Raw genomic sequence first — 12,671 nt, 5'->3', positions numbered from 1 at the left:
TCACTAGCTATTCAACTAAATCCAATTTTAATATTACCTTAGCCCTTGTCTGAACCACTTTATATAATGAGTGACCTAATCCGATTATAAATTCATAAACATAAAATAACAGGGGAGATTCGACCACCTAACTTGATACGTCTTATCGATTTAAACTTATTTTTGCCAAAACGTTTGATCTGCTTTGTATTTGATTTGAATTTCCAAGAATGTGTAACGTCCATGAATTCGGTTTCAAGTTTTCAATCGCTTTATTTGATTTATTGACACCCTTTCCTATAACAAAAGTATTATATGACGCTGTCCGAATAAGCGAGAAAACAATATGGATATGTGACAAATAATGGAAATATGAACGTGCAGATTAGATTACGGATTATTAATGTTACTTACAAAGACGGACAGAATATGGCTAACCATACAAAAGGTTTTAAATGTCCGAATTAATGCAGGAAATTTTCATTTTCCGGATTTTGGCGTCGTAGCTGCTTAAATGTTGATGCGAAAAGGGGGTTGGCATTATTAAGTCACTGTGAAAAAGTGCTTTAATTAACTCTCAATTTCTGGCGTTATGTTTTATGGTGGGTGGAACAGAAAAAATGGTATGATGAATGAGTAAAATTCAAATATGGGAACTTTGTGTAATTTTTAGTCTTGTATTTGCATATACAGACCCGCGCATTCCTACTTATCATACATGTCAACCGGGTACGAAACATCTACTCAATTTAAATAAACTTGTGTGGAGATCATCATCAATGTTAACTGAATAAATTTCCGAAAGGAGTGAATGAGCTTAAAGCTTATTAAAATAATTCTTAACACCAATTGCCTATACACTTTATGTGTCATATGCCATCCTAACCCGATAAATGAACACACTCATGAGATCCTTATGAATACTGTACTGTGCCGAATAAAAGGACCTGTGAGTATGGCTAAAATACATTTTCGCTGAAGTTTTTCATGTTTCAATTCCACATCTCTAAATTGAGTCATTAAACTGAACCGGAAACCCATAAATCCCGATATTCATCTCTATCAAAAACATACATTTTCCGCCATTTGTATACATTTTCATTCTATCCCCAAAATAATAAATATATTTCCATACATAGTCATATTCGTGTGCCCATATATAGCGCAATAGGTTCCCAATGATATGGTGAGAGAGGATATACCGCACAACGCACAGCATACACGAAACATATAAATATAACGAGGAAAAAATAAAATAATATTTCGTTTTTTCCCCCCCACACCGATGTCATAGGGTGCAAGCCACATTGTGAAAACCGCAGGACTCAATACACTTGTTTGTTTTCATTTTAAAGCGTCGAAAAGTAATAATAAAAAAGCAACAAAATAAAACGTTTGTCATTAATATCGATCAGTTCGTGTGGCTCTGCAAAATTACACTGTTTTTAAATTAGCTTTGAATTTCAGTAATTTATATTCGATTAACCATTTTTACACCTGAACACAATATCATCATCAACCACTCCTATCGAATACTTTGCAAATTTAATGAACATCAATCAATATCTACGGTTATGCTTAATCTAATACAACAGGTCCAAGTTAGATTGTATACACAACAGTAAAACCATAACCATTTTGTGCGAATGTAAACATAGCATTATACCCATGGTATATACCACCTACCCCTATATTCAATTCATGTATAATTTGTATCCCACATCCAACATGCACTGGCAAAACATAATATATCTATGGGATTGTGTAGCACACATAAATAAATACACAGCAAAGATGTCTAAGGAAGGAAATAATCCAATAACAAGTATTCAGTTTGTAGCTTACACCAAGCGATGTATGTTCACGTAATAATAGGAAAAATTTACGTCCACACCAAGCCCCAATCTATACATATTATAGCTATATATGAGTAAGTCAATTAAGGTGGTAAAAACCGTTTGTATTCGTGCGAAAAATGTATTTTCAGTTTTTAAGTAGGTACCTTATCGTAAGGTGTGTTTTTCAATTTTCTGTTATAAATTGTATTTTCTTTTTTCGTGTACGTTTACTAAATGATGAAGATTTAATTGAAGGCTTTAGAATTTGTTGTTTGCGCCAGGGAAAAACGTTTCCATTTTATTTTCTTTTTGTTCTTCGGAATTATTTTTTAATTGGTTTCTTTGTATCTAAATCACATTTGAGTAAGCTGAGGTTTATTAAGAAATACATCGAAGTTGAAGAAGAATGTACTGGAATCCAGTAATTTAATTCGTTACGCGATGTTATTAAATTAATTAATTTGGCTTTTCTCTGCAAATATCTTTGCACGAATCTCTTTTATATTCCTTGAAACACTTTAGCTTTGTCGAATTTTGAGCGTAATGTAAGAAAACGTTCAAAGAGCGACCTTTCAATCAATCAATCTGACTCGACCATTTGAATTATGACTTACGACTGACGCATTTCGAATCAAAAGTAGTTCTCCCAATCATTTTCGGGCCACCACGGTTATACGCGATACGTACTGAATAAAAATTGTTCTTTTCATTTGAACTCATAATTGGATTATTGAGTCTAACAAAATAAATCCCTCCTCTCCGTCGTCAAATTGGATTAATTTTTATAAATTTTTATTGGGAGTTATCAGTGTGTACCAATTTTCGTATGTATACATCGTTTCGTTCGCTGCAGCCGCTCCACATGTCCAAGCTTCATAATAAACACAATGTACTTAATTTATTATTATTATTACTATGGACGTGAACTGAATGGCACTCAATAAATATTTGTTTTAAAAATTACTTATAATTTATAGGCACAACAGGCATTTTCTTTTCATATTTTTTTTTTATGCAGTCGTGTTTCGTGTTGTTGTTCACTTGGGGCTATGGATGTGATTGTATTTTATATGAATAAAAAAAAGAGTCGCATATAAACTGCGGGCACTTTATAAAATCGAGTCTGTCGTGTTTCGTGTTTTTAGGCATTTTTAATTTATTTTACACTCATTTCGTATGGGACATAAATATTTTCTCCTCAGACTCAAATGCAATTTTATAAACTGATGATAGGATTTTCAGACGTAATAAATCTTCATGTACCCTACTTATTCGAGAATCTAGACACATGGATTTACATAGTTTGTCAACGGTCAGTAAATCAGTTAGCAGCGTAAAGGTAGTTTGATAATATGAAAAAAAAAATCATTCAGATTACGAGTTATGCAAGTAAAGGCATAGAATATTTTCAAACTAACGTATTAAGGATTCCTATGGTCGAAGCGAGTACTTAATAAAAACATGCAACTAAATTATGCTGTCGGGTAATTCTATTAGTTTATCAAGGTAACTGCAGACTAAAGGCAAACAATTTGAGTTCACAAACTAATTACAGCTACTGTGCGAGATGTTTCTTTACGATTATGTTTCAGTACTCGTTTCGTATACAGCTGTACATGCTAATAAGTTATCGACGATGAAATTGTTTAGAAAATTGCTTTCATATTTTCCTATGAAATCCATTTCGGTATAAAAATAAATAAAGAAGAAAACAACCTTCCAATGTGAAATTTTTGATTTAGCTCAACCTTTTGAACTTTCTGAATAAAAGCGAAAAAGAAAACGTTTTTTTAATGTTATTTTCTCCGTATAAATTTTCAAAAAATATTGTGTTCGTTGAAGAGCATAAGTACCGTCATCTTCATATAAATATAAAATCGAAATCTAATTAGAAATGCGACATCAAAGTCCCGCTACGAATTAAATTTATTTTTTCTTCATTTCTGAATAAATTCTTACCTAGTTAATGGAAATATTCCGTTTCAAATCACAGTGTATTTTTGTGTGTATAATTTATGAATTTAACTCATTCGAAGACGAGGCAAGAACATATTTTTATGAGGTGCTCGATCACATTACGACTGACTTGTTTTTGGTAAGATGTTGAATGCGAGTTTCCAGTAATTTCTGTTAACCGTTTTCGAATAAGCATTAGGAGGCAATTAATGCTTTTATATGGAAAACCGGCCTTTGAACTTTCAGTTGGAAAGTTTCAAGGTAAACTTATGTGTTATCGATAGCAACGACAATAACAACCGGTGACCTACGGTGTGGTCTTGTATAGTTAAATGAATGGCTCAACGAATGCAGTAGTAGATTTACTGACGATACGCTTTCCGTTTCACAAAGGTTAAAGTAATGTTGGTTCGAGGTAATTGGTCAGGATGGAATGATTTTAATCAGCGAAATGTTTATTCGATAATTTGCTGTTTAAAATGAAAACAGTCATAATTTTCCATCTTTTAGCTGCAATTACATCAGTAGAGACGTGCATTTTTCTTTAATTATTTTAATGAGGCGGTAATTGGAGAGCTTTTACGGTTTCAGAGGTATTTGTGGTAGTTCATGCCATGTAAAAAGGCTAAATGTAAAAAAGAAACTTATTTAAACATAATTTACGACATCATTTCTTCACATTTTCTCAAAAATGTAATTTACTCTGTCCGTATCAATCATTTCTGTATGTAATTAACAACTTGAATGACTTCGTCAAAAGAATTTAAAATAATTTTCGTTTGAGAAAAATTTCTTGGTATAACCATATAAAAAAATCAATGGCCAAACAATAAATCACGAGCTAATTTTGAAAATTGAGCTAATTTAACGACACTCCCTGAACATTTATACTTGAAGGATACGAAGAAAAAAAAATTAATTAAACGACAAAGTTTGCATAACATGTTTTTCACCGACAAACAAAATACAAAACTAAAACTAAACTACTGTAGCGAAGGAAAACAAATTTCCCATCGAAACATGAAACACCAGCTCGTTTTTTTTCCACTTGTCATTAAAATTTTCTACGCGTTCGTTATACACAACGAAACGACGAAAATTTTCTTCATTTTATACCTTTTGATTATTCGTTTTATAGAAGATTGAAGTAGAGAAGAAGGAAAAAAAAAACTTAATAAGAAAAATAGCGCTGTGCTAACATTAATTATATTTGTTATTCAAATATCTGTACACACTATATAGTTTGTAAGGTAAAGGATACAAAACAGAAATTAATTAATATGCCAGCACCATAACAAAATAGCCAATTAACTCGTCACAAGTAATTATATGCAAGTTTCCCATTCTTCTCTTAATTTCTTGATAAACACCTTTTATTAACCCATTCATTAATGGTGTTTTTTTCTGATTAATATTTTCAAAGCTAAAATGAAAAATTAACAAGAAAAATGCACGTTGTTTCATATTTTGGCTGCAGGGCTCAAAAAGAATATTATTTTGCATCAGATGCTGTGTTGTTGTTTCTCATTTTATATCATAAAAACAAATCATTTACAAATGACCCGAGAGTATAATAATGCACTGTAGAGAATGTGAACACAGGCCGGTAATAATATCATTCCAAAAAACAGCTTTCAATGCATTTTGCCTTTTCGAAAAAGATTAATGCATCGGATAAGGTGTGTGTATAATATGTGTACGAAAAGATGCAATTTAATAACTTATTTTTATGCCAACACAAAATGGTTACACACATTATTTTATTGAAATTATGCAATTGTTTGTTATTAATTTTCCTATCAATTATTTTCCTTTTACCCAAAGAAAAAAAACCGAATGCTAAACCGGTATCGACAATTAACATACATGTGATGTTGTGAGATTAAGTGTAAAGTATTAATTGTAGTTAAACGTTGTTAGTCAAGCCATTGAGCTATGTACACACCAAGATATATTGTTTGTATTATTTTTCGTTAATTTGATATCTGACAGTTTACAACAGGATATCAAATTAACGTCGTTCGTCTAATTAAATTGTGTTGGTTAAATAATGAAAAAAAAAGTTATGGAAACAACGCAGCAATTTGGTTAATTGTTATGTGTTATACAATGTGCGACCATTAGTTGTGACATATTTTGTGACTGGGAGGTTTTAGTTTACTTAAGAAATTCTAATTGGTGTCTGATTATATTGATAAGAAAAAATAATAATAATTCAAAATAACCAGCGAAGGTAGGCATGAAATAAGCTCTTGCATTTTCAAAATTGGAATGTTTCTGAAATATTCAATGGCGATAAAAGTTTGTATGATTTATAGCAACAGATGGGAATATTACATTCATCAGATTATAATTCCCGTGATCACTCCTTCATGGGCTTCATTTCCCTTTATATGTTGAAATTAGGCTGTGGTATACCCAAAATAATGTAACTTTTCCAAGTAATAAGCGCGCCAATTCAACATATTTTTGGATAAATATTAAGAGAGCGTGTTTAATATTGAATTGTATTCTAACACAATATTAGATTTAGATCATAAACAGGAGGGAAGAAATTTCTCAATAAATAATTCTGAAAATTGTTATGTGCTATTATGCGTTTCGAAGGATTTATGTGTGAAGGGCAGCATTCCGAATCGCACGTATATATAGAGATTTTCAAGGGATAAACATTGTCTATTGAAAGATAATTTTTTTTACTTCGTCATCTTTGCTGACTTCGAATGTGCTTTGGGATTTTAGTTTCTTTTCTTTTTTTTGTGTATGGGGAGAGTCTGAGAAAAAACCATTTGATATTATTTTCATGTGTTTATGCATTCAAAGGGGACGAAGTTTATTGCAGATTATTTGATTGTGTGGCAAAGGGTGTGATGAAGAAAAATATTATAGTTTAACACGTATATTCGCAGCTAAGCAGCAGAACGATGAAAGACGAATTTCAAATACTACTATACAACGTTTTGCTCGGCCAATGTAGTTTAATATTCAAATTATTCCAGATAATGTTTACGTAATAAGCTGAAAGGCTGACAACGGTATAACTTGTACGCTAATAAAACACGATAGTAATACAATAGTTATGTGACAACTTCACTTAAAGAAATTATTGCATCTTAATAATGTCGGGGATGGTCTAATACCATATTCCCTTGTTCTGTATATAAAGTAGCTCATTACAACGGAAAAAGATAATCTATTCATCTCTTTTGTTTGGTTTACGACAAACTTGAGGGTGCAAAATATAATTTCTTTTACTGGGATTAAGAGTTGAATTTATTGTAATGATGTCGGAGATAATATCGGATCAGAGGCGGATATCTGATTATATAATACAAAATTTTCATTTTCATTTTTAGTGGCTATGTCGGCGGCGGCATCTCTTCAACATTTCAATTTATTTGATGAGACTATACTACGAATTTTCAATAGGATATTACGTTTTATTATGCAATTAAGTATTCTCGTAACGAATAATGTTACAGATGATTTGGCGTCCAGACTTCCTCATTCGATCCGTTAATTGATTTCCATCATTACGTTTCCACTTTACTGTCTCATTTCACGGTTATAATTGCCAACGTATCGCACTCATCTCTTATTCAAAACATTTTGCACGTAAATGAGACAAGTTTATTGGCCGATAGTTACCAACGATACGTTCACATTACTTTTTACCATCGAGCATTAAATTGCATGTTGATGCACTTTCGATAAATAATTTTATGCATTACGTCTGCATGTCCTCTACCGTGACAGTGATAATAGTTTTGTTTTGTCTATGAATTTTTAACATAGCCACTTTGACTAAACAATAGTTGGTATAACACTATCTGCACTGCACGTAAATTGATTCAAAATGTGCGTGTCAGATTCTACAAAGAACAAAATGGTTTCTACAAAAAAAATGCTGATATGATATGTGCGCTATGCTGAGCACCACAGGGGTGTAACTCAAAACAATTTTTGTTGTCGCTGCTTAGTACAATTTTGATTTTTGTGCCAGCCCTGTTGGAATGTCGTTCAAAATGATCGACTCGTTTTTCAATTTTCTGAATGTTGTAGTTTTCGGCAACAACGATTTTCTGTTATAGTAACTTTTAATTGCCTAAAATCGATGGTATTTTACGACAAATTTTGTGGTAAAGTGGTACACCCGTGCTGAGTACGTAAACGAATTCTTAGATTTTCTATAAGCAATGGTAAATTGTCAATGAATGTAGGCAGCCAAGTTGGCAACGATTCAGTAATATAACCATAACCATAACACGCATTTATAATGAAAATTTTTCGTTTTCTTTTTAATTCTTTATTTTTATCCTTCTCTTTCTTTCTCTGGTTAAATTTTGTTTTCATTCTTTGCGGTATTTAGTGTGGTAACGGAAAATACACTCTGGTTTTTATTTATGTTGACATTTTTATTCACCAAATCTATGTAAATATTGAAGTGATTATTCAAAAACGAGAAATTCCGAAAAATTCTTCTATTTTCTAGAAAAATTCAAAATTTATTTTTCTTTTATTCGTGTGTTTTTCGTGGTGAATTATTATCCGTAGTTTGCTTGCATAAGATTTGTATTTTTGAACACTTAAAACGACTTTGATCTGTTGTTGTGATAATTAATAGCTATAACTGTTAATGTTTTATCTGGGAAATCAAAGGCGTAGCGCTGAAGATATTAGCATAGGAATTGACGCCGACGTGGTTGACATCAATTGATGTTAGTTATGACGACAATGCATTAATCAGCTATCTTAGCGCCGAATAAATTTTTTTTGTTTATGGATTTGTTGATCAGCAAAAATTTTCATCGAAAAAACAGGCCAGAGAGACAAAAGTAGTGTGGGTTCGGATATTATTTGGGCGCCCCAGGTTTATTAATTTTTCATGTTTTATTACTCTCGCAATATAATTAAGTTTGTTGACACTGGTCACAATAATAGATTCGATGTGTCACAATGATACAATTTTATTAATTAGCGAAAAGTATTTTTAAGTCAGAATTGCTTAAAATAGATGCTGCTGACTAAAAGTTTTAAAATGTTGAAGATTACGTAAATTTGGTTGACTGTGTATTTCAAGAAAGATTATTGATCGGACCGAGGAGGATACATTAATAAAACCTTCAAGTGGTCCTAAATCAACTTTTTAAAGGACTACAACCTCAGTCACTTCTATTCTGATTTTTCGATTAAGAACATAAAGAATTTGAGATTACCAACGCAATACCGTAAACTGTTTCGAATCCATCATTTCTAATTTAAAGTTTGAATGTGTACGATCAACATTAAAAAACATTTTCTTTCAATCAACACAATAGATGAAATCTAAAACTGTTGAATCATCCGATGGCAACATGCTGGAAAAATATATCTATTTATTATGAAGTACGACGAAACACATTCCTCATCACAGCACAATCATTTTTATTAAATTCTTCGACAAAACTTTTCCGAAAAACCAATGTTTTTATAGACGATTTCTTTCAAACTAAAAATCTACGAACAAAAAAAGTCCATCTTCTTCAGCAACAATAATAAGAATCAACCTTTTGTCCTTTTAAAACAACCCGAAGAAAGTCGCAACATCACTTTCAGTTCTGTTTTAATATACCCTCGAATCACGACGAAATAATTGAATCTTCCGTCAAATGTTCCTTATTATTCTTTCATTTTTTGCTCTCGCTTTTTCATTCGTATTTTTTCACGTCCATTCTGTGTTATCCTCGAATATGACCGCTTGCCTATAACCAACTACCGCAAAACATTTATCCTATGAGAGAGCATGCTGTTTTTTTGGAACCTCTGTGAACGAAAGTGGACGTTGAACGAAAATAGTTATTTGCATCACATGGATTGAAACCACGAAATTACAGTATACGTGTGAATTCGTATACCGAGAGAACTAACGTTCGATGTGCATCACACTACTCGTTGATACGGAGAGTGAGCTCCGCCTTCGTATCAAATTTCTCTCTTTGACGAATAACATAAACAAACTCCACCATTAAGGAAAACATCGCCTGAATCCCTAGACCTGTTTGCAAAGTCTGCTGAGAGAGAACTAACAAAGTGTGGTTTCCGATAACTTTTGACTCGTGATTTTCAGTGTTTTCATGGTTTGGCGAGTGTAAAAAGAATTTTATGGAAATATTTGCAAATTTTCTTTAGATGATGGTTTTGGATCTGATTATGAAAAATGTAAATTTATTTCTAGAATTCATCATTCTCCGGAAAAGAATATTTTGTGCACATCGATCACAACTTGTCAAATTAAATTTGTATTGAACAACAAAATTTCCTGGAACTCTAACTGTTTTCGTACGTTAGGCCCAACCAATTCATCCAAATTGTATATTGTTCTAACAAATCTCTGCACTCTAGCTTTCTTTTACTTATCTTTCATGTCATGTACGATTTTACGATGTTTTTTTTCATCTTCATATACCCTATACCAGCATCTTCCGTGTAGTTTCATCTTCAATGTGTCTGCTTACACACAAGATACACCGTTTTGAGATATATCCAAGATAGAAAATATTACATGCTGCGTGTGGGAACACTAAGTAGAACAGACACCTGTCATGAATGAAATGAGTTTTCTGTGAAACGACAAGAGATGGAATATGTGTGTGGTGCGACTCATGTAATATAGTTTTATACTCTCATGGGATAGTGTTTCATGTGTGGAATATGACTAGTAGTAGGTAGCCAAGTGTATTCCAGTTTTGGACGTTGTAATGTGTCGAGTGCTTGAAATATAATATCTGAAATAAACAACAATCGACCTCCTCCTTTTGTTTTGGATATAATTTATTGTTTTTGATTAATTTTTATGCGGGTAACAAATTACATTTAATTAAATCAAATTGATTGAAAAATAAAGTTCTGTCCATTTTTATGATCGCTCTCCATCTCCTATCGATTCACAAATAAATTAATGACGGAACAAATTACCATTTATCAATCGTACTCTCCTCTTCTTCTTCTTTTAAAAATAAAAAAGAAAATAATTCACTGTGCTATTGTGTAGTAATTACAAAGGCATCATACCAAATTATCTAAAAACCAATTTTCCATCATTTTCAGGCAATTGGTCGAAAACCAGCCCATCGGCAATAATACCGATAAAATAAATTCATATATGGTTCAACCCCATCAGCTTTTACCGTCGTTTGTTTCTACCAAAAAGTGAACAAAATCTACCAAAACTCTCGATAAACACTATTGCATAAATCCACATCATTAGGGTGCTTTGCCAGACGTGAATATAATGTGCTGTTGTTGGCAAAAGCCATAACCGTAATATATATACATACAAAAATGGCTTGCCCGGACAATACGTGATCCAGTTGCAAAAGATGAGAATTACTTTTTGTGGATGAACAAATTTTCGTTTTCAGGGTAAGTGATTTTTTTTCTTCTTCCTCTTTTCTCCGTGTTCTTGTAAATAATTTATTTTTAGTTTTATTTCTTTGCCACCGTCTTTCGTGAGAATGGATCTCGTTCTTTATTCACAGTGACGGGCTATTTTATTATCGCCAAGCCAAGTTAAACGTTAAAAGTTAGACAATATGTACTCGCTCTTGAACTTTTAATATACACGCGTACCACATTGTACACACAATGAATGTTACATATCTCTGTATCTTGTTTCCATCAAAATTTCAGGAGTTGGATTAAAATATTTTCATTTATTTTGAGAGAGGAAGTCAACCACATTGGGTTGTATGTGTAATTATGTAAAGAGTGAAAAAGTCATCGGTGCGATAAATCGTTTGCGTCGAAAACAATTAGGGTAATTTGATTTCATTTATAATCGACTCGCACAGGAAGCGGTTTTATGTTTCGAATATACGAGTGTTTTTTGGGTGAAAGAGTGCAGCAGTTGAGACCAAATCAATTTACATTTTTGATTATTATTTTTTGAAAGTTGGGTGAATTTTAGTTAGAAAAAAAGGTCGGGTTTGTGGCTCGGGCGCTCTAAGACGTTTGTATGTAAATCGATGAACGTGTTACCAATCAAGCGGAATACCTACATGTTCATTTTCTAATGCATTCTACCCTGTTCTCCTATTAGAAGTGCCTTTCTATTTTTGTCTGAATGTCTTTTATTGTTGAAATTCATCTACTTCTTCGCAGACAAAGTACTCAATTTTGTAACGAATGCAGGCCGGATGTTTTCTTAATTCAGGTAGAAAGAAGCCCTTTCGAACAACTGCCAAAAGCATTACATTATCCCTTTCAAATTCAAAATATGCAAGCGGTGTAGTTACATAATTCAATGTAGAAACTCCATTAAATTTAACGTAAACCCACCTATTTTATTGGCTTAAGTGCATCTTCTTCAATGTTTCAAATTGAAATTTTATATCGTAGGTTCCAAATATATGTATAAAATACATTCGAGCTAAGGCATAGGTAGGTAGGTAAACACAAATAAAATACACAAATTTTCTCATTCCATCATTTGCCATTTCTTTTAATATAACAAAACCTTAATAGACATTCTCGCAATTCCCTGTTCACAGCCTCCGGCCAAAAACCGATAAAATGTGTAATCTCAAAAGATATTATATTGGAAATTCATTGTGTACTTGGAAGTGCCTCTGGGTCTATTTTCCTCTCGGAATGAGATTCATTTCATTCACTGCCATGAACTATGTTCGTTTTGTATGTCTATCTCATAGGAAAAAAAAAGAATTTTCGTTTCGTTTTCTTGTGATGTGTAATACACCTTCATTTGAAATTGATTGCTGTCAATTTATATTAAATATTCTTACATGCTAAGCATTGACAGGTCTTTTGTAATTGGGAATAATGAAATTATTTTCTTCTTTTTTCTGGTGTCTTTATTGTAATTGATTCAATTATTTGTTTCTTCAGCTCAATTGTTGCATT

At 32.2% G+C, this 12,671-nt stretch overlaps 1 protein-coding gene across 2 annotated transcripts in view; it reads left to right on the top strand.

Annotated features, from left to right (window-relative positions):
• Positions 1-12,671, top strand: part of LOC119071133 (protein slit) — a 108,613-nt gene that overhangs the window by 21,702 nt on the left and 74,240 nt on the right. For both annotated transcript variants that reach the window (XM_037175821.1, XM_037175820.1), the window contains exon 2: positions 10,860-11,174. The gene's annotated coding sequence lies outside the window, so the exon portion shown is untranslated. The remainder of the gene's footprint in view (positions 1-10,859; positions 11,175-12,671) is intronic.

Source organism: Bradysia coprophila (assembly GCF_014529535.1).
Source record: "Bradysia coprophila strain Holo2 chromosome IV unlocalized genomic scaffold, BU_Bcop_v1 contig_144, whole genome shotgun sequence".
Taxonomy (NCBI): domain Eukaryota; kingdom Metazoa; phylum Arthropoda; class Insecta; order Diptera; family Sciaridae; genus Bradysia; species Bradysia coprophila.
Note: the sequence above shows the minus strand (reverse complement) of the source record. Positions and strands in the feature narration are given on the sequence as shown.